This window comes from Natator depressus, chromosome 12 (assembly GCF_965152275.1).
Source record: "Natator depressus isolate rNatDep1 chromosome 12, rNatDep2.hap1, whole genome shotgun sequence".
Taxonomy (NCBI): domain Eukaryota; kingdom Metazoa; phylum Chordata; order Testudines; family Cheloniidae; genus Natator; species Natator depressus.
In genome coordinates this window covers 42,208,462-42,230,309 of record NC_134245.1, presented here as the reverse complement: position 1 = coordinate 42,230,309, position 21,848 = coordinate 42,208,462, and the positions used below count along the sequence as shown (strand labels likewise).

The window sequence follows — 21,848 nt, the reverse complement described above, 5'->3', positions numbered from 1 at the left end:
CATAAACCTCCTCAAATCGAAGACAACACTAGATCTTCAAGGGGACGATTTTAAAAGGCTTCCAGTGGGAGTTAGACACCTAACTGGCCTTTGTGCTTTTGAAAATCTTCCCCCTAAAATTCTTTTGGAGTGAGATGGAGGCCTAAGAGAGAGAACTTGAGTCAACAGATTCTTCAGTAATTTAGATGCCAGTGCCAAACCTGCTAACCTTATACTGTACCAGCCTCACTCCCCTTGCTCCCAAAATTCAAAGTTGGAAAATAGTGAGATACTCATTGTGAGAGATGGGGACAAGGTCCCACCTACATCCATTTTAGTCAGATATGTTCATCACCTTACCTTTTATTAAAAATATTGTTTTTTCTCTCTAAGAGCCTAATTAAAACTGCACAAAAATCTGCTGCTGTGAAGATTTATGCTTATTTTATAAAATCATACATACATGTAAAATACCTCACACACGTTCATTTAAAAGAATTACATTTTTGTATGTTTGTTTCAGAATATTTCCTATATATAACATAAACAAGTTAACATTTGCAAGAGAGAGTGACCTGTTTGAGACCTGCCTATTTGAAGATGGGACTCGGTATGTGACTTCAGTCAGTGATGTATCCTGCCCCTTAACCCAGGCCCTCCCCTAATAGCCAGTATAGCTGCTCTGATTAGTGCCCTCTGACGGCTGGGATGTTGGGACTGACCATCAGGGAGCTACAGAAACGCTAAAAGAGGCTTCCCGCTCCCCCCTCAGCAATTGTTCTGATCAGCAAAAAGCTCTGCACCGGAACAGCGAAGAGGATGGATGAGATGTGAGTGGACTGTGGGGCTGAAAGGAAATGCCTCACTGCAAGGATTCTCCTCTCAGCACCAAAATCAAACCAAGAATCTCCTCCTTTTCTTCCCATTTAACACTTCCTTTACTTCCCCCCTCCATTTTTTCTTGGAATGCAGCTTCCCAGATTTGGTCAGTGCTTGGGATGTGTGTGTTTTCTATCAGTCCTGACGTGTTTTACAGATGGAGATGATTTGGGGGCATTTCTAGCCTGTCCATTTGCAGCAGGGTCTGATGTTTGTCTGTTGCTGTCTCTCTAACATTTCATGCATTGTGTTCACCAAAAGGTGAAATTGAGTGTTGCTGTGCTAGAGAGGCAGAGAAACTGGCCAAATGTTTCCCATTTTGTATTGTTTCCTGCACAGGCCAGTCACTAGTAGCCCCTCTCCCATCCTTCCTTTCTCCCCACCCCACTCCCCCCAAAAAGGTTCCACCAGCTACCTGCTGCCACCTGTTTCAGAATTCCATAGTGCGAGGCCAAGACTGCAGAGAACTCAGTTGTGAGCAGCTGCATCCAATCCCAACCCTTTGATTCAAACCATAAGCATTAGTTTGGCTAAAGGTTGTGTTCTCCAATCACAGATTACTGATCTGCAAAGAGTCTGTTCTGTCAGACCATCGCAGCACTTTCCACTGGCAAAGGGACTGAGCCGGACCAAAGAGCATCCCATCTGCAAACGCTACGGCACCTGGGTTTTGTTAGAAATAAATAGCATGTCAGCAGCTTCCATTGAAAGTACATTTGTATTTGGCATTAAAAGGGATAGAGGTGGCTGAAATATTTTTTTTATCTTCTAGAAGAAGAAAGGGTAAAGATGGTGGGCTTCTACAAAACCCTCTTCCCACAGTCAGGGGAGGCTGTGCTAGAGGAAAGTATTGCTCATAACGACACTTAAGCCCAGACACTTGAATGCTAAAGGTTAAACGCACATTCTTCAGGAAAGGGCTCTTTGCCAACTTGAACTGTGTTGTGTTCACTGTAGCCTCTCCTCCTCATCCACCCGCTATCTGTATATACAGCCTCTCGCTTTTGGCATTTGTTAAAATAGTGGAGAAACTTCTTTTTTGGCGTTTTGAGGGTATGTTTTCTATGCTTGTCCTCCAAGCTGTCTGTCAGTCTTATCTGCCTGTCATTGTTACTCAAGGTAAAAACAGTGTGAGGCTCTGGTATAAGAGTTAAGATTTTGTCCTCATCTGAAAACAATCTTACAGATTTTAAGTCTAAAATGGACCACTGTGGTGATCTATTCTGCCCTCCTGTGTAACACAGGTCATAGAATTTTACCCAGTAATTCCTTCATCAGGCCCAACAACATGTGGTCTTATTTTCAGCCTATGCATTTCAGTTAATATAAGGCAAAAATTAGAAGCTCTATATAAGTGCCTCAGTGACTAGAAAAAAGAGAAGCAGCATCACAATAATCTAACCAAGAGCTGAATCCACAGTCAAGGTTTCCAACTGCTCAAGTGAGGAAGGAGCTATGGAAAAATGTTTCTCACCAGCCAGACCATGTGCAGGGACATTTTAGGACCATGAAAGGACAAACTGGCATAATATGAAAAGACCAAGCATGTGTACAGAATTCCTCATGAATGCTGTATCTAGGTCTGTATTGTCAGGAACTTACTACGTACATTTCAACTTTTTGTCCCCATCAACTTTTTCCACCAAAAAAAGGAAATAACTAGGGCTGTCGATTAATCACAGTTAACTCACGCGATTAACTCAAAAAAAGTAATCACGATTAAAAAATTGATTGATCGCAGTTTTAATCTCACTGTTAAACAATAGAATATCAATTGAAATGTATTAAATAGTTGTGGATGTTTTTCTACATTTTCAATTATATTGATTTTAATTACAAGACAGAATACAAAGTGTGCAGTGCTCACTTTATATTATTTTTCATTACAAATATTTGCACTGTAAAAATGATAAAAGAAATAGTATTTTTCAATTCAGCTCATACAAATACTGTAATGCGATCTCTATCATGAAAGTGCACCTTACACGTGTAGATTTTTTTTTGCTACATAACTGTACTCAAAAACAATGTAAAACTTTAGAGCCTACAAGTCCATTCAGTCCTACTTCTTGTTCAGCCCATTGCTAAGACAAACAAGTTTGTTTACATTTACGGGAGATAATGTGGCCTGCTTCTTATTTACATCACCTGACAGTGAGAACAGGTGTTCGCATGGCACTTTTGTAGCCGGTATTGCAAGATATTTACGTGCCAGATGTGCTAAAGATTCATATGTCCCTTCATACTTCAACCACTATTCCAGAGGACATGCTTCTATGCTGACAATGCTCATTAAAAAAATAACACATTAATTAAATTTGTGACTGATCTCGGGGTGGGAAACTACAGAACCTGAGCCACCAAAAAAGACAATCAACCTTCTGCTGGTGGCATCTGACACAGATGATGAAAATGAACATCCGTCAGTTTGCACTGCTTTGGACTGTTAGTGAGCAGAACCTGTCACATGGACGCATGTCCTCTGGAATGGTGGTTGAAGCATGAAGGGACATACGAATCTTTACTGCATCTGGCACGTAAATATCTTGAGAACCGGCTAGAACTGTGCCATGCGAACTCCCCTGTTCTCACTTTCAGGTGACATTGTAAACAAGAAGCAATCAACATTATTTCCTGAAAATGTAAACAAACGTGTTTGAGCGATTGGCTGGACAAGAAGTAGGACTGAGTGGAGTTGTAGGCTCTAAAGTTTTACATTGTTTTATATTTGAATGCAGTTATTTTTTCTACATAATTCTAAATTGGTAAATTCAACTTTCATGATAAAGAGATTGCACTATAGTAATTGAATTAGGTGAATTGAAAAATACTATTTCTTTTGGTTTTTACAGTGCAAATATTTGTAATAAAAATAAATATAAAGTGAGTGCTGTATACGTTGTATTCTTTTTTGTAATTGAAATCAATATATTTGAAAATGTAGAAAACATCCACAAATATTTGAATAAATGGTATTCTCTTACTGTTAACAGCGTAATTAATTTTTTTAATTGCTTGACAGCCCTAGAAATAACATTAGTTTGATAGTTTTTCTAAAGCATTCTTCTTACATAGTGTCAAAAACATTTCTAGGGAGATTTCAGAGTAGCAGCCGTGTTAGTCTGTATTCGCAAAAAGAAAAGGAGTACTTGTGGCACCTTAGAGACTAACAAATTCATTTGAGCATAAGCTTTCGTGAGCTACAGCTCACTTCATCGGGAGAGTCAATCATCAATTAAGTGCAAACAAAAATTTTAACTCCTCACCAACAGTTGAGAGCCACAGGGAGAAAAGGCCAAGACTGTAACCAGGGTGCATTTTGGAAATTAGGAAACAATTTTGATTTGGATTCAGACAGGGATAGAAGTATTCATGGAGAATTGGGGGTGATATTTTTCTGCTTTCTGCAATAGGAGACTAGTAGGTTTGTAGTATTCTGCATCTAGTTGAACTACTGCCCACCAGAGTGTATCTCTTGGCACAGTCCCAGTTGAATCCTCTGGTCCCAGCAAAAGCTCACACTTAAAAAAAAGAAATTATATATATATATATATATATATCATTGCTTCTGTAACTGCTGCCACTAGTCAGTTGTCCCTCACAAACAGGATGGAATGACTCAGCAGAGTCATAACCAATATATTGACAGTAGTGGTAAAAGACTTATAAAACTGTATAGAACAGGAATAAAAGACAGAGATCAGTAAGGATTTTCCCCTCCTGCTCCACCCACTTTGTACTGTATTGCATAATTGGCTAAATATCCTATGGGGATTTTACACCTTTCTCTGAGGCATCAGGCATGGGCCAGGGGCAGGATACCTGACTTGATGAACCAATGGTCTGATATGGTATGGCAAAATCTATGCTCCTATGAGTGGTGATGAGATGACAGGAAAATAGAAATCAAAACCCCGTTTGCCCTGTTTGAATGCAACAGATACGACCAATGGCAATCTTTCTTTTAAAGACATTCACCTCAGGGAGGGTAAAGGGTTAGGATTAGTGGTCTCTTTCAGTTCAGAAAGCTACTGCTAGCTGTCTGTCCTCGGCGCCCCCCTTCCCCACCCCTCCATTTTTTGGTTTTGTTTTTGCAGAGTAAGACACTGGACTGTGCTCTGAGTATCACCCTCCAGAAATACCAGATAGTGAGGGGAGTAGATTATCTGTTCAGTGCCTTGGTTTCATACCAAAGGAGAGTGGGTTTGTGTGTGTGGGGTCGGGGGGGGGGGGGAGAAAACCTGGATTTGTGCTGGAAATGGCCCAACTTGATTATCATACACATTGTAAGGAGAGTGATCACTTTAGATAAGCTATTACCAGCAGGAGAGTGGGGTGGGGGGAGAGAAAACCTTTTGTAGTGGTAAACACCCATTTTTTCATGCTTTGAAAAAGATCTTCTATACTTTCCACAGTATGCATCCGATGAAGTGAGCTGTAGCTCACGAAAGCTTATGCTCAAATAAATTGGTTAGTCTCTAAGGTGCCACAAGTCCTCCTTTTCTTTTTGGTTTCATCTGTTTCCTAACTGTATTTTGCAGCAAGTTTACTCTAAACTGAGTGTGTGAGTAAGTGTGTAAGAGTTGAGGATTGGCTGAGGCAGACGCAAAGGGCTTGCTGAAAGGCTTGTTAAGGAAGCACTCCTGACCATGCAATCCAATTACATAATGCTTCAAAAAATAACTATACTAGGATCTGGGAGTCTTGTCTGGGTGATGTGTTTCAGCAACAGAGAGAGGTATCAAGTATCCATCTTTCAACCCAGAGGCAGACAGTGTATTTCTGCCACAATCTGACACTGCTTCAGCTATAAACTGCTGTAAAGGGGAAACTTGCTTCCAAGGGAAGTGTCTGCTGTTCCCTTTCAAGGGAGTGCTGCACCCTGCAGTCCAACTTTGAGGCCTTGTAAAATTACCACTAATCTCCACATTCAGCATACAAGGCATTTAAGGGGCATGCTCTCTATATAAGCTTTGTTTTGTGAGGGGGTTTGTAGGGTAAGAGAAATTGCTGGGCAGGAAAAGAACACCTAGTCATCAAACTGTCTCCGGTTTAACCTTCCCCCAGCTCTCGAGTCTTTCAGTTTCCCTCTGCCACTCTAAAATGGTTTACATATAATTACTGGGCCCCAGCGCCGTGCAGGATACTCTGTAACGCTTGGAGAAGATACGGTCCCTGGCCCCCACCAACTGATAATCTAATGGCAAGGTGCTGAGCATCTTTTTCTTCCACTAAAATCAAGTGGAACTGAGGACACACAGGACCTTTAGAGCCCAGGCTCTCAAGTGGCCAGTCCACCCCCTCCGGACAGTGTAAAGTTCGTACCCAGGGGTTCAACAGTGCAGTCTCCAAGCAGCATGGGCAGCTCCTTGCTGTGGTTAATACTGTAAGTGGCGGGTGACATTGAAAGGCACCACAGCAGGAGCCAGTTTCAAGGAGGGATTTGAATGAAGAGAAGGAGGTAAATGTTACACTGAAGAGGAGACTGTTCTTGGGGTTTCACTGAGCTTCATATGCATAATCTGCTGTGACCTCACTTGCTAGATACATGTCATGAAGTAACTCATTAAATAAAATTCATGTTTGCTATAAATTCTCACATCTTAAGTTGTTCCCTGAGGTTCACCCTCCCAGCTCTGAGAACAATTTATTTCCTTCCACTTTAACAGGTCCCTTCAGCAGCTGGAATCTTTTCCACTGAGTCCTCTTACAGTTTTCTCTTCCCTAGCTGAAAAGAATCATCATCATCATCATCATGTTTTCCTAAATCAGAACCTTCCCAGCTCCCCTGGCTGTCTCCTCTTCAGGGTACTATAACCCTTCCAGTGCAAGAGGGGCTGAAATGGATGTGCTGTAACCAAGGTCTTGTAAAGTAACAAAATCTACCTCCTTTGATTTGTCAGTGTTTTCAAATCAAAATGATCATTAAATATTTAAGATCTTAAATCAATCTTAAGTCTTTTATTTCTCAGTTTGTTTTTTTGGTAATTCTACTCTGGAGAATCTTGCTAGAGCCATGGAAAGCTGTTTGTGTAAGATGCAGCGGAAAGGAAAGGAAAGGAAAGGAAAGGAAAGGGTGAAGGAGCCTGAGCTCCTCTGGCCCTGCTCTACACGCTGTACGCTGCCTTCCTCTCATCTATTTCTAGACTGTTTACCTGGCAAGCACCACATGACCAATCCACAAGGAAATGCTGACATCATTGTGTCTCTCATACGTGTTCCCTCCCTCTCTGCTTGGCTGGCTGGAGACTCTCTCTCTCTCACACACACACACTCTCTTCCTCCTCCTATGCATTTCTGCATTCATTCTCTCCTTCCTCCACCCCATTCCTGACGATTCTCTCCCCCTTTTCTTCCTACACATTCCTGCACATTCTCTCTCCCTTCACGCTTTTCCTGGATCAATACCTAGTCTGTAACACTGTTCCCTAGCACAGCTAAAGAACCAGGTTGTCCCAACTACACTAGCAAGGAAAAGTCATGTTAGACCATGACCAACAGCTGTACTAGCACGCAGTTATACTTGAAGTGTGAACAGACCCTAAGTTAAATGGGACTTTGAGACCCAATAAAATTGCTTGTCAATTGTGGATGGGGGTGCATAGGCACCATAAGTACTAGCATAAATGCCCTTGCTGCTGTGGATTTAAGAAATTTTTTGGGCTCTTTATCTACAATTACTTTTGGATTAATCCCCTTTCATATCTATCATGCCCCTCTTTCCCCCTGACATCAGTTTATAAATTTAGCTATATTAGGTAAATTGCCCCTCTCCCCTGCCAGATTGGATCCCTATCTCCAGCTGTTACCATTTGGAACTAGGTGGGTTCAGTCATCTCTCTCCAATGCATAATGGCTGCCGTAGTCCCTCCTCTCTATTCTTTTCTCCAAACCTATGTTGAGGATCACTGACACAAGAAATCAAGAGGACTTCCTAGGAGTCTCTTTGCCTGGCCCTTGAGAGCTGAGAAACCCCCTGCAGGTATCAACTAAGGGAGGAGCCTCTAACAGGTGCTTGATTTTTCAATTTTTCAAAGGGTATTTATCCTGGGAACCATGTGACAGGGCTCTGGGTTTGTGCTGCTCTGTGGAAGCTTTCCCCCTGTAGTTGGGCACAGAGCCAAAGTATGCAGTTAAAGGGAAATGTTTAATAAAGACACAGGAGCCTCAAACTGTTTACTTTGCCTCCAGAAAGGTAGAGAGAGTGTGGCCCTGGAAACTGCCTTAAGAGCCAGAGCAAGTCAAGGAGGCTAGAGACCCAAAGAGAGCTGGCTGCATAGGCTGCAGGACAGAGCTCATCTTTCAACCTTTTCCTCCCTTAACAACTGCCATCCTAAGGGGTCATAAACTGTTGGGGAAAAGGTGGCCCATTAGTGAGTCTATTAAGTCTCCATTAGTTAGGTGTGAACTCATTATCCTAATACACTTGGAGGTGGGATTCCACTTGCAGGACATTAGCACTTTAACAGGCACATTTACCACTTAGAGCTGGTGTGTGAGGGGAAAAAAGAGAAACACTCAAAGTTTTAAAGCAGCAACAGATGCTTTCTGCATGGAGCCTGACTGAGTGGGGTCCTCGGGAAGTGCTCACTCCCATCCTAACTTCCTTGGTTCCCCCATACATGCACCACTCTTCCTGAGCTGCCCACACAGATGTTTAAATTCTTCCTCCAGACCTTTTGTTTCTGCAATATCTACAAGAAATTAGCAAACTAATCTTCTACTTATATTGTTGTATGCAGTGTTGTTTTAGCCCTATTGGTCCCAGGATATTAGTGGGACAAGGAGGGTGAGGTTGGGGTAATAACTTTTATTGGACCAACTGGTATTCTCCACATCTTGTTTTTGTGTTGGATGGGTGACATCAGGTGGGGTTTTGTTGTTGTTGTTGTTTTGGGTTTCTTGCATGATTTCCAGGTATGTTTCCTGATTTTTTTTTCTTCCTGTGTATAGAAGCATACGATGATTTCTTGTCTGAGGTAGTCCCTTCCGGAGTCCGTGAGGTGTAGTAAGTGGTTCCTTGGTTTTCGGAAGTCCGTCTGCAGAGCTGTTGAGCACACTTGGAGTTGTATGTAGCAGTCTGAGGGCTACAGGCGGTGAGACCTCTGGGGAAGATGTTTTGTTTCTGGCATTTGCTCAGGAAGTAGGTGTCACTGTTAAGTTTTGCTTCCTCTTTCTTCATGTTGTGGTGTTTCCATTTCAGATGGCAAAATTTGTTACCTTCCATTGTTGTATGCTGTGTTGGTCAACAGATGTTGGTTGAATAAAAGATATTACCTCACCCACCTTGTGTCTCTAATTTTCTACTTGGCTATTTTGTTTATTTGTCTCATGAGTGAACTGCTCACTGATATGGAGGGAGGGAGTTGAACTGGAAAGAGGGAGAATTAAAGACTGGAATTAAAGGTGGCAATTGGTGTGGAAGGGAGATAAGTGGGCTGATTTGTGAGAGGGAGTACTGCTTGTATAACTTAAAACAAAACAACTCCCCAAAACAATAGGCCATGACTTATTAATTCCATGGTTTTCATCCTCTGATACCCTTTCTTGTTTGTTGTATCACTTTCTGCCTTAGGGCTTGTCTAGATAGAGAGTTACTAAATCTACAGCATACTAACCTGCTGCACATTAGCTGTCTGTGGGAACCCTGTTACTGCACACTAAAAGTTCCTTCAGGTGTGTCTACACTGCAATTAGACACCTGCAGCTGGCCCATGCCAGCTGACTCAGGCTGGTGGGGATTGGGCTAGGGTACTGTTTAACTGTGGTGTAGACATTCTGGCTTGGGCTGCAGCCTGAATTGTGGGACCTTCCCAACTTGCAGGATCCCAGAACCTGGGCTCAAATGTCTACACCCTTATCCCAAGCCCCACAAGCCTGAATCAGGAGGCACAGGGCAGCTGCAGATGTCTAATTGCAGTGGAGACATACCCCTAGTGTGCTTTTACCTACTGAGGTTTCAAACAGCAGTAGGTAAAAGTGCAGTAGGAAACTTTTAGTGCACGGTAGCACAGTCCACATGGACAGTTAATGTGCAGCAGGCTTGCGTGCTGTGGATTTACACCCTAGCTTGTTGTTTACTAACTCTCTATGTTGACAAGGCTTTTGTGTTTTTAGATTGTTCACTGTTTGTAGCAGGGCCCATATCTTCCTCTGTCTGGAAAACACTAAGCACATTTTGGGTATTACTACAATCTAAATGATAAATCAGCTTAAATGAAATTAGACAATTAATGATGTGGGGGAGGAGGGGGAATCAACTCTTCATCAATTTACAACAACAAAATCAAATATCTGTTTTTAGAAACATTGTATGAATTGTAGTGTATCCTCCTCCTTCTGGCAGTGAAATATCACTGTCTTATCCTGGAAGCAATTTGGGGCAGGGATCATGTCTTTGTGTGTAACTGTATAGGTCTTAGCACAGTGGGGGCCAATTCCTGTTGGTGCTTCTGGTAAAACTTCTATATTAATAAAGTAGTAATGAAATTGGCCAACAACAAAGGTCTCAGGGGGTTGTAAATGTGAGACCACTCAGTCCTTGACAGAAGAAAGTTGCAGCCAAATGTGAAGAAAATATAAAAGGTGTCTGAGATATGGCAGAGAATTCTGTAATTCATGGCTAACAGAAGAGAAGCCTAATGTTTATGCTCATAGATAAGACGTTCCTTTATCCACTGCATTTCTTAGCAGGGTTCTCCTGCTAATGTCATGCTAGTGTTTCCTAATGAGCCTTCTCGATAGTTTTCTGCTAACTGTTGTTTCCTCAGATGTGGGGGAGGGGATCATGCCCTGCAGCCAGAAAGAAAAAGAAAAGCCCTGTCCCATCATCACTCCACTAAAGCACAGTCCAAACATCTCTCTTTCCAAAGCTGGTTTTGAACACATCTGGTCAGTGGAAGGAGCCAACTGTGTGCAAAATCATTTAAGAAGATATTAATGAGCATGGTTTCAGAAGGAAAAATGATTTTGTACCTTAGCCACAAGACTTGGAGTCAGGACTTGTAGGTCCTATTCCCAGCTCTGCCTCAGATTCACTGTCTGGCCTGCAGCACCAAGATACAATGTCGACAGGTAAGTTACAAATGCCTAAAACAGAGACACAGCCAGACAGACTTTGTACAAGTCCAGGTCTACATTACAGACCTATTTTGGTATAACTACGTTGCGCAGGGGTGAGAAAAATCCACCCCCCATAGTAAGGTAGTTAAACTGACCTAAACCACCATGCAGATAGCGCTATTAGATAGGAGAGCTTCTCCCATTGTCATAGCTTTTGCCTCTTGGGGAGGTGGAATAACTACACCAACGAGGGAAGCTATCCCATTGATGTAGTAGTGTCTTTGCTGCTAAGTGCAGCTGTATCAATCGCAGTGTATTAAGTGTGACCTGCCCTAAGTTTCTGTACAATACAGACAATAATTCTAGTTGACCTTGGAGGAGGACCAGGAGAAGCAGAGGGGAATTGTGAGGCTTAATTCAATAACATCTTTGTAGGGCTGTCAAGCAATTAAAAAAATTAATTGCAATTAATCATGCTGTTAATAATAGAATACCATTTATTTAAAATATTTCTGGGTGTCTTCTACATTTTGAAATTTTTTTATTACAAATACCTCCACTGTAATAAACAAAAGAAACAGTATTTTTCAATTCACCTCGGACAAGTACTGTAGTGCAATCACTTTATCATGAAAGTAGAATTATGAACAAAAAATAACTGCATTCAAAAATAAAACAATGTGAAACTTTAGACCCTACAAGTTCACTCAGTCCTATTTCTTGTTCAGCCAATTGCTCAGGCAAACAAGTTTGTTTACATTTGCAGGAGATAATGCTGCCCACTTCTTGTTCACAATGTCACCTAAAAGTGAGAACAGGCATTCGCATAGCATTGTTGTAGCTGGCATTGCAAGATATTTACGTGCCAGATGCACTAAAGATTCATATGTCCCTTCATGCTTCAGCCACCGTTGCACAGGACATGCGTCCATGCTGATGATGGATTCTGCTCAATAGCGATCCAGAGCAGCGCAGACCGATGCATGTTAATTTTCATCATTTAAGTCAGATGCCACCAGCAGAAGGTTGATTTTCTTTTTTGGTGGTTTGGGTCTGTAGTTTCTGCATCAGAGTGTTGCTCTTTTAAGACTTCTAAAAGCATGCTCCACACCTCGTCCCTCTCAGATTTTAGAAGGCACTTTAGATTTTTAAATGTTGGGTCGAGTGCTGTAGCTATCTTTAGAAATCTCACATTGGTACCTTCTTGGAGTTTTGTCAAATCTGCTGTGAAAGTGTTCTTAAAACGAACATGTGCTGGGTCATCATCCGAGACTGCTATAACATGAAATATAGGGCAGAATGAGAATAAAACAGAGCAGAAGACATACAAGTCTGCCCCAAGGAGTTGAGTCACAAATTTAATTAACACATTTTTAATGAGTGTCATCAGCATGGACACGTCCTCTGAAATGGTGGCTGAAGCACAAAGGGGCGTACGAATGTTTAGCATATCTGGCATGTAAATACCTTGCAATGCCGGCTACAGAAGTGCCATGCGAATGTGTTTTTTCACTTTCTTGTGACATTGTAAATAAGAGGAGGGCAGCATTATCTCCCGTAAATGTAAACAAACTTGTTTGTTTTAGTGATTGGCTGAACAAGAAGTAGGACTGTGTGGACTTGTAGGCGCTAAAGTTTTCAATTGTTTTATTTTTGAGTGCAGTTATGTAACGAAAAAAACCTACATTTGTAAGTTACACTTTCATGATAAAGAGATTTCAATTCACCTCATACAAGTACTGTAGTGTAAAATACTATTTCTTTTGTTTTTACAGTGCAATATTTGTAATAAAAATAATATAAAGTGAGCACTGTACATTTTGTATTCTGTGTTGTAATTAAAATCAATATATTTAAAAATGTAGAAAAACATCCAAAAACATTTAATAAATTTCAGTTGGTATTCTATTGTTTAACAGTGTGAATAAAACTGCCATTAATCGTGATTAATTTTTAATTGTGATTGTTTTGAGTTGAGTTAACTGCAATTAATCGACAGCCCTACATTTTTGTAAATTCCATTCATGTTTTCTAAATGCTTATATACAGATATGCAAACAATATGGATGGAGATGATAGCTATATGACAAATTGCAGAACCACGTGATTGATAATATATATATATATATATATAATGTTATCTTGCACCTTTAACCACTCTCACTTACTTATTCAAGACTTATTTTAACAATTGAAACCTCTCAACAGATTCAAATGGCTGAGAATAAAAATTAAATCAACCTGGCAGAGAAGTGTTTTCCTCCTCCACGAAAGAGGAATTTCCTCCCAAATTATCCCAGGCCAGGCTAGGGGCAGCTTTTCTATACATAAAAATATAATGGATGTTAAAACCCAATATCCTGCAAGACTGTAGAATTAGAAAAAGGAACTTTATCCCACTAAAAAGAGAAGACTTGCAGCTTTCCATGGAGACCCAGAAGCTGCTTCTAGCCTGGAAGAGGCTGAGATTTCTTGACTTTAAATGTGATGTTTTAGTTATGAAAGCTATTTTATGTCATTTTGAGACATTTTTATGGGTCCCTCAAACTGGAAGCCTCAAACTGTTTTATGGATCCCTCTTGTCTTGTGCAATTGGATTCATGGTAACAAAGGCACCTGGGTTTACAAGAAGAGGGATACAAAAAAAAAATAGTTCCAATAAAATCTATAAAACTCTAAACCTTCCTAAAATTGCTTTTCTATAACATATGTTTTATACAGGACACAATTATATGATATTAAGGTTTTATCAGCAAACACTTGGGGTAACCTGCATAATTCACTTGTAGTGTCACCACTTGTAAATAATGAGGCCATCCCAAAGTCATAGTGATAGAACCTTTATACCACATCACCCATTCTACATATATCTATGTCTTAGCAAGGAATAATTAGCTGTGTTGCCATTTAAACTGTCAACACAAAGCTTCCAACTTAGCACCCCAATGGCACAGTTCACCCCTCTCTGAGCTACTGTTTCTGGCTATCTATGTGCAGTCTCAAATTGTGTGGCACAGATTCATAACAAGAAAGGGTTTTTTTCACAATGAAGAACCATTTTTTTGGTAAATGAAAGTTACAATTCTTCCCTGAAACAAGGTGTCCCACTGTAGCTCTCCTATGACATACTGGGGAAAAAGGTGGCAGAATGTGACTAGGGAGGAGTCAATGAGTGACTAGGACTAGAGTCAATGGGGGAGAACTCTTGTTGGTTTACACATACTTTGAGACTATAAATTACTAACAAGAACAGGTTTCAGAGTAACAGCCGTGTTAGTCTGTATTCGCAAAAAGAAAAGGAGTACTAGTGGCACCTTAGAGACTAACCAGTTTATTTGAGCATAAGCTTTCGTGAGCTACAGCTCACTTCATCGGATGCATGCTGTGGAAAGTGTAGAAGATCTTATTATATACACACAAAGCATGAAAAAATACCTCCCCCCACCCCACTCTCCTGCTGGCAATAGCTTATCTAAAGTGATCACTCTCCTTACAATGTGTATGATAATCAAGTTGGGCCATTTCCAGCACAAATCCAGGTTTTCTTCCCCCCCCCCCAAACCCACTCTCCTGCTGGTAATAGCTTATCTAAAGTGACCACTCTCCTTACAGTTCCTTACAAGAACAGTGCTCTGTAGTTTTCCTGCTCAGACACAGAATTTCCACTTGAACCTTTCTCTTCTGGCTTTACAGTAGAACAAATGTATTTTTCCACATTTAATCAGCTTTCAGAATTATTGGTTCTCTTTCTTAAAGAATGTAAGTGAGAAGGACTGAAGGTATCTGGTGACAGAGGAGCTGAAAAATAGATTCCTTTAGGAAAAGCTTATGGATTTTCCAGAGGAGAGAGTGTGTGCCCACATGTGTGTGAGTGGATGAGAATGAATGGGTGTTACAATGAGTGCATGTATACAAAAAGAAATTTTAATTTTGATTATAATTTGAAAGGGTCATCTACCATAGTCCAAATGATGGCTGTAATTGAAAACTGCAGCTGGATTGGCTAGCTGCCTGCAGACCAGAGTGCTATATAGACATAGGCCCTGGAAGTTTTTCTGCTGGTAATGATACTGCAAGAGATCTTGTGAAAGAAAGACAAGAAGGGCAGAGAAGGCAAAGATCCTGTTCAATGTGAAAAGGATTGGAAGAAAAAACCATATGATGCTCTGTCAGATGAAATCAACTATTACAATGATCTCCATGTTTATAGTGTTTTGAGCAATAAAGCTGAGCTGGAGTATTAGCAGCTGGGACACACAACTCCACCCCTTGAGAGATCACTTATATGGCCTTCATGAGGCCAAGTAATAAACACTTTGTCTTCACCCTGCTATTTATGGGTTGCTTGAGGGCATCAGGCTCTTTTTCTGCCCTTACCTGGGCATAAAATTATTGTGGAACTGGGCTTTAATAAGATCAACAATAAATTAGAATGGTCACACATGAACAGCTAGCTACTGCTTCCCTGGTCTACAGTGCTCATTACAGAGTGGACCTGGTTTGCACTAGTTCATATCCTCTGTCCCCCCCCCCTCTTCTGTGGATATGTCTAAGGCTTAAGATTACGAACTGGAACTGTTGTAACTGAGTTAGAGTATAACCATGTTCTACCTGAATCAGGGGACCTGGTTAGCATAGTAGGTTTATTTCTCCTGTCTCTCTCTATTCAGTCTCTCACTGCAGCTTGCATCTGACAGTTCCTCTTAGATGGCTTATTGTCAACATGCCTAAAATTGAACTCTATTTTTCCACCTAAATCCTCTACACTTCCTCCCTTCTCCACTTCTGTCTAGTCTACTACAATGCTACCAAGATATGGAACCCCTAGGTCATTCTCTTCGCCTCCCATTCAGGCTGTTACTAAATCTTCCCATTTCCTCTTACAATGTAATAAAATACATCCCTTTCTGTTTGTGCCTAGGCATAAATGACTTTTCTATGCCCTGATCAACTCTCACCTTGAGTACTCCCAACACCCTTTTCATAGAATATCAGGGTTGGAAGGGACCTCAGGAGGTCATCTAGTCCAACCCCCTGCTCAAAGCAGGACCAATCCCCAACTAAATCATCCCAGCCAGGGCTTTGTCAAGCCTGACCTTAAAAACCTCTAAGGACGGAGATTCCACCACCTCCCTAGGTAACCCATTCCAGTGCTTCACCACCCTCCTAGTGAAAAAGTTTTTCCTAATATCCAACCTAAACCTCTCCACTGCAACTTGAGACCATTACTCCTTGTTCTGTCATCTGCTACCACTGAGAACAGTCTAGATCCATCCTCTTTGGAACCCCCTTTCAGGTAGTTGAAAACAGCTATCAAATGCCCCCTCATTCTTCTCTTCTGCAGACTAAAGAATCCCAGTTCCCTCAGCTTCTCCTCATAAGTCATGTGTTCCAGCCTGCTAATAATTTTTGTTGCCCTCCGCTAGACTCTTTCCAACTTTTCCACATCCTTCTTGTAACGTGGGGCCCAAAACTGGACACAGTACTCCAGATGAGGCCTCACCAATGTCGAATAGAGGGGAACGATCACGTCCCTCAATCTGCTGGCAATGCTCCTACTTATAGAGCCCAAAACGCCGTTAGCCTTCTTGGCAACAAGGGCACATTGTTGACTCATATCCAGCTTCTTGTCCACTGTAACCCCTAGGTCCTTTTCTGCAGAACTGCTGCCTAGCCATTCGGTCCCTAGTCTGTAGCGGTGCATGGGAGTCTTCCATCCTAAGTGCAGGACTCTGCACTTGTCCTTGTTGAACCTCATCAGATTTCTTTTGGCCCAATCCTCTAATTTATCTAGGTCCCTCTGTATCCTATCCCTACCCTCCAGCGTATCTATCTCTCCTCCCAGTTTAGTGTCATCGGCAAACTTGCTGAGGGTGCAATTCACACCATCCTCCAGATCATTTATGAAGATATTGAACAAAACCGGCCCCAGGACCAACCCTTTCTTTCAGATTCTTCCTGAAAAGCTCCTACTTCTGTGTTATTTACAAGAAATGAGTTAATGTAAAAGCAAGAAAATGCCACCTCGTGGCACCATCAGGATGTACGCATACCAAAATGAGTAACTCAGTGACCTGTTGCTGCTCAAACCTTTATCTTTCCTTGTCCAATCCTCCTTCTTGGTTGTCATTTTCACTGAGTCACATCTAGAACTAGTTTGTAAACTCTTTTGGGTTTGGGAACTTATCTTTTTAAGTACATCAGAAGCAGGAAGCCTGCTAAACAACCTGTGGGGCCACCGAATGATCGAGATGCTAGAGGAGCACTCAAGGACGATAAGGCCATTGTGGAGAAACTAAATGAATTCTTTACATCAGTCTTCACGTCTGAGGATGTGTAGGAGATTCCCAACCTCAGCCATTCTTTATAGGTGACAAATCTGAGGAACTGTCCCAGATTGAGGTGTCGTTAGAAGAGGTTTTGGAACCAATTCATAAATGAAACAGTAATACGTCACCAGGACCAGATGGTATTCACCCAAGAGTTGTGAAGGAACTCAAATGTGAAATTGCAGAACTACTAACTGTGGTGTGTAACCTATCATTTAAATTAGCTTCTGTACCAAATGACTGGAGGATAGTTAATGTGATGCCAATTTTAAAAAAGGGCTCCAGAGGTGATCCCAGCAATTACAGGCAGGTAAGCCTGACTTAAGTACCAGGCAAATGGGCTGAAACCATAGTAAAGAACAAAATTGTCAGATACATGGATGAACATAATTTGTTGGGGAAGAATCAACATGGTTTTTGTAAAGGGAAATCATGCCTCACCAATCTACTAGAATTCTTTGAGGGGGTCAACAAGCATGTGGACAAGGGGGATCCACTGGACATTGTGTACATATATTTTCAGAAAGCCTTTGACAAGGTCCCTCACCAAAGGCTCTTAAGCAAAGTAAGCTGTCACGGGATAAGAGGGAAGGTGCTCTCATGGATTGGTAACTGGTTAAAAAATAGGAAACAAAAGGTAGGAATAAATGGTCAGTTTTCAGAATCGAGAGAGGTAAATAGTGGTGTCCCCCAGGGGTCTGCACTGGGCCCAGTCCTATTCAACATATTCATAAATGACCTGGAAAAAGGGGTAAACAGTGAGGTGGCAAAATTTGCAGATGATACAAAACTACTCAAGATAGTTAAGTCCCAGGCAGACTGCAAAGAGCTACAAAAGGATCTCTGAAAATTGGGTGACTGGGCAACAAAATGGCAGATGAAATTCGATGTTGATCAATACAAAGTAATGCACATTGGAAAACATAATCCCAACTATACATATAAAATGATGGGGTCTAAATTAGCTGTCACCACTCAAGAAAGAGATCTTGGAGTCATTGTGGATAGTTCTCTGAAAACATCCACTCAATGTGAGTGGCAGTCAAAAAAGCGAATGGAATGTTGGGAATCATTAAGAAAGGGATAGATAATAAGACGGAAATATCATATTGCCGCTATATAAATCCATGGTATGCCCACATTTGAATACTGTGTGCAGATGTGGTTGCCCCATCTCAAAAAAGAAATATTGGAATTGGAAGAGGTTCAGAAAAGGGCAACAAAAATGATTAGGGGTATGGACCAGCTTCCATATGAGGAGAGATTAATAAGATTGGGACTTTTCAGCTTGGAAAAGAGATGACTAAGACAGGGATATGATAGAGGTCTATAAAATCATGACTGGTGTGGAGAAAGTAAATAAGGAAGTGATATTTACTTCTCATGACACAAGAACTAGGGGTCACCACATGAAAGCCAAGGAAAGTGTGAGCCCCTTACTGAATGAGGGAGGCAACCTAGTGACAGAGGATGTGGAAAAAGCTAATGTACTCAATGCTTTTTTTGCCTCTGTTTTCACTAACAAGGTCAGCTCCCAGACTGCTGCGCTGGGCATCACAGAATGGGGAAGAGATGGCCAGCCCTCTGTGGAGATAGAGGTGGTTAGGGACTATTTAGAAAAGCTGGACGTGCACAAGTCCATGGGGCCGGACGAGTTGCATCCGAGAGTGCTGAAGGAATTGGCGGTTGTGATTGCAGAGCCCTTGGCCATTATCTTTGAAAACTCGTGGCGAACGGGGGAAGTCCCGGATGACTGGAAAAAGGCTAATGTAGTGCCAATCTTTAAAAAAGGGAAGAAGGAGGATCCTGGGAATTACAGGCCAGTCAGCCTCACCTCAGTCCCTGGAAAAATCATGGAGCAGGTCCTCAAAGAATCAATCCTGAAGCACTTACATGAGAGGAAAGTGATCAGGAACAGTCAGCATGGATTCACCAAGGGAAGGTCATGCCTGACTAATCTAATCGCCTTCTATGATGAGATTACTGGTTCTGTGGATGAAGGGAAAGCAGTGGATGTATTGTTTCTTGACTTTAGCAAAGCTTTTGACACGGTCTCCCAGAGTATTCTTGTCAGCAAGTTAAGGAAGTATGGGCTGGATGAATGCACTATAAGGTGGGTAGAAAGCTGGCTAGATTGTCGGGCTCAACGGGTAGTGATCAATGGCTCCATGTCTAGTTGGCAGCCGGTGTCAAGTGGAGTGCCCCAGGGGTCGGTCCTGGGGCCGGTTTTGTTCAATATCTTCATAAATGATCTGGAGGATGGTGTGGATTGCACTCTCAGCAAATTTGCGGATGATACTAAACTGGGAGGAGTGGTAGATACGTTGGAGGGGAGGGATAGGATACAGAAGGACCTAGACAAATTGGAGGATTGGGCCAAAAGAAATCTGATGAGGTTCAATAAGGATAAGTGCAGGGTCCTGCACTTAGGATGGAAGAATCCAATGCACAGCTACAGACTAGGGACCGAATGGCTAGGCAGCAGTTCTGCGGAAAAGGACCTAGGGGTGACAGTGGACGAGAAGCTGGATATGAGTCAGCAGTGTGCCCTTGTTGCCAAGAAGGCCAATGGCATTTTGGGATGTATAAGTAGGGGCATAGCGAGCAGATCGAGGGACGTGATCGTTCCCCTCTATTCGACACTGGTGAGGCCTCATCTGGAGTACTGTGTCCAGTTTTGGGCCCCACACTACAAGAAGGATGTGGATAAATTGGAGAGAGTCCAGCGAAGGGCAACAAAAATGATTAGGGGTCTAGAGCACATGACTTATGAGGAGAGGCTGAGGGAGCTGGGATTGTTTAGTCTGCAGTAGAGAAGAATGAGGGGGGATTTGATAGCTGCTTTCAACTACCTGAAAGGGGGTTCCAAAGAGGATGGCTCTAGACTGTTCTCAATGGTAGCAGATGACAGAACGAGGAGTAATGGTCTCAAGTTGCAATGGGGGAGGTTTAGATTGGATATTAGGAAAAACTTTTTCACTAAGAGGGTGGTGAAACACTGGAATGCGTTACCTAGGGAGGTGGTAGAATCTCCTTCCTTAGAGGTTTTTAAGGTCAGGCTTGACAAAGCCCTGGCTGGGATGATTTAACTGGGAATTGGTCCTGCTTCGAGCAGGGGGTTGGACTAGATGACCTTCTGGGGTCCCTTCCAACCCTGATATTCTATGATTCTATGATTCTATGAAATTAATAGGCAGCAAGTTTAAAACAAACAAAAGGAAGTATTTCTTCACACAATGCACAATCAACCTGTGGAACTCCTTTCCAGAGGATGCTGTGAAGGCCAAGATGATAACAGAGTTCAAAACAGAACTAGATAAGTTCATGGAGGATAGGTCAATCAATGGCTATTAGCCAGGATGGGCAGGAATGGTGTCCCTAGCCTCTGTTTGCCAGAAGCTGGGAATGAGCAACAGGGGATGGATCACTTGATGATTACCTGTTCTGTTCATTCCCTCGGGGGCACCTGGCATTGGCCACTGTCAGAAGACAGGATACTGGTCTAGATGGACCTTTGGTCTGACCCAGTATGGTCGTTCTTATGTTCTTATCTTTTTATTTGTTCAATAAAGAACCTAATACGTGTTGGACACCATATAAATAATAGTTAACTGTAATAAATAGACAAGATTTCATTCTCTTTGTCTTTCTCTTCCTTCTACTCCATCCCCTCTGTCTTTATTTCTTACATCTCCCATCACATCATCCATTTTTCTCACTTTCCTCCACCCTATCCTTTTCTCTCTGTCTATAATACAGATTCTGCTCTATTAAAAACACTACTCTATGATTCCAGTGAAGCCATTCTAATGACAGCATCCCTATTTCAGTAAGCACAAACAGAAGTGAGGGTCAGCTGGTGTGAAGGAGAGGTTATTAGGGAAATCTCAAGGAGGGAGATAGAAGAACTACTGTAAGATAAATGAAGAAGAGGGATTTAGTCCCTACCTGTTGCCGTCTCTTATGTTGACTTGAATGTCTTGTACTTTTCCTTCAGACTTTTTCTTTTCATACAAATCCTGGATAGGTGCACGTGAGCGTCAGTGGAGTCAAATGGGCCCAGAGTCGCAGGACACTTGAAAGCCAGTGGAATCAAATGGGCCTGTTTCTGCAGACCAGATTTTTTGGTGAATTTCTATTACAATATTTGATACAGTCCCATTTGTGATTTAAAATATCTTTGAAGTCTGATAAGCGGTGATGGAATGGAGATGAATTAATTACTTCTGCATGTTATTGTCCAGCTGATGGAAAGAGCACAGACTCAAAGTTCTTACACTTCTCCAGCTTCCTCTTTTCAATGGCAAAATTGTCCCATCCTAGGAGAATGAGAAGACAAGACAGAAAAGACTGAGTCTGGCCTCTTATAACTTCAGGAAGCTTCCCATGGCTGCATATCTCACAGACAGGGCATCACCATTGTATAGTGTCCTTCTGGCTCCAGCATTAGGATAATGTAACCAAGAATTTAATAAATAATAATAATAATGTAATACTTAGCATTTTATATTGTGAAAGCACTGTATAATCTGAATAATAAAAGACTAACAGACTATATGTTGTTCCTTTTATATATGAGTGAGAAAAGGGGGTGAATTT

The 21,848-nt window shown here is 41.8% G+C and overlaps 1 long non-coding RNA gene across 1 annotated transcript; it reads right to left on the bottom strand.

Annotated features, from left to right (window-relative positions):
• Positions 1–1,411: 1,411 nt before the first annotated feature.
• Positions 1,412–21,535, bottom strand: LOC141996730 (uncharacterized). The gene is made up of 3 exons (XR_012641590.1): positions 21,198–21,535; positions 10,834–10,904; positions 1,412–1,521 (listed from the first exon to the last, which is right to left on the bottom strand). It is a non-coding gene; the product is annotated as an uncharacterized LOC141996730 (long non-coding RNA).
• Positions 21,536–21,848: the final 313 nt, after the last annotated feature.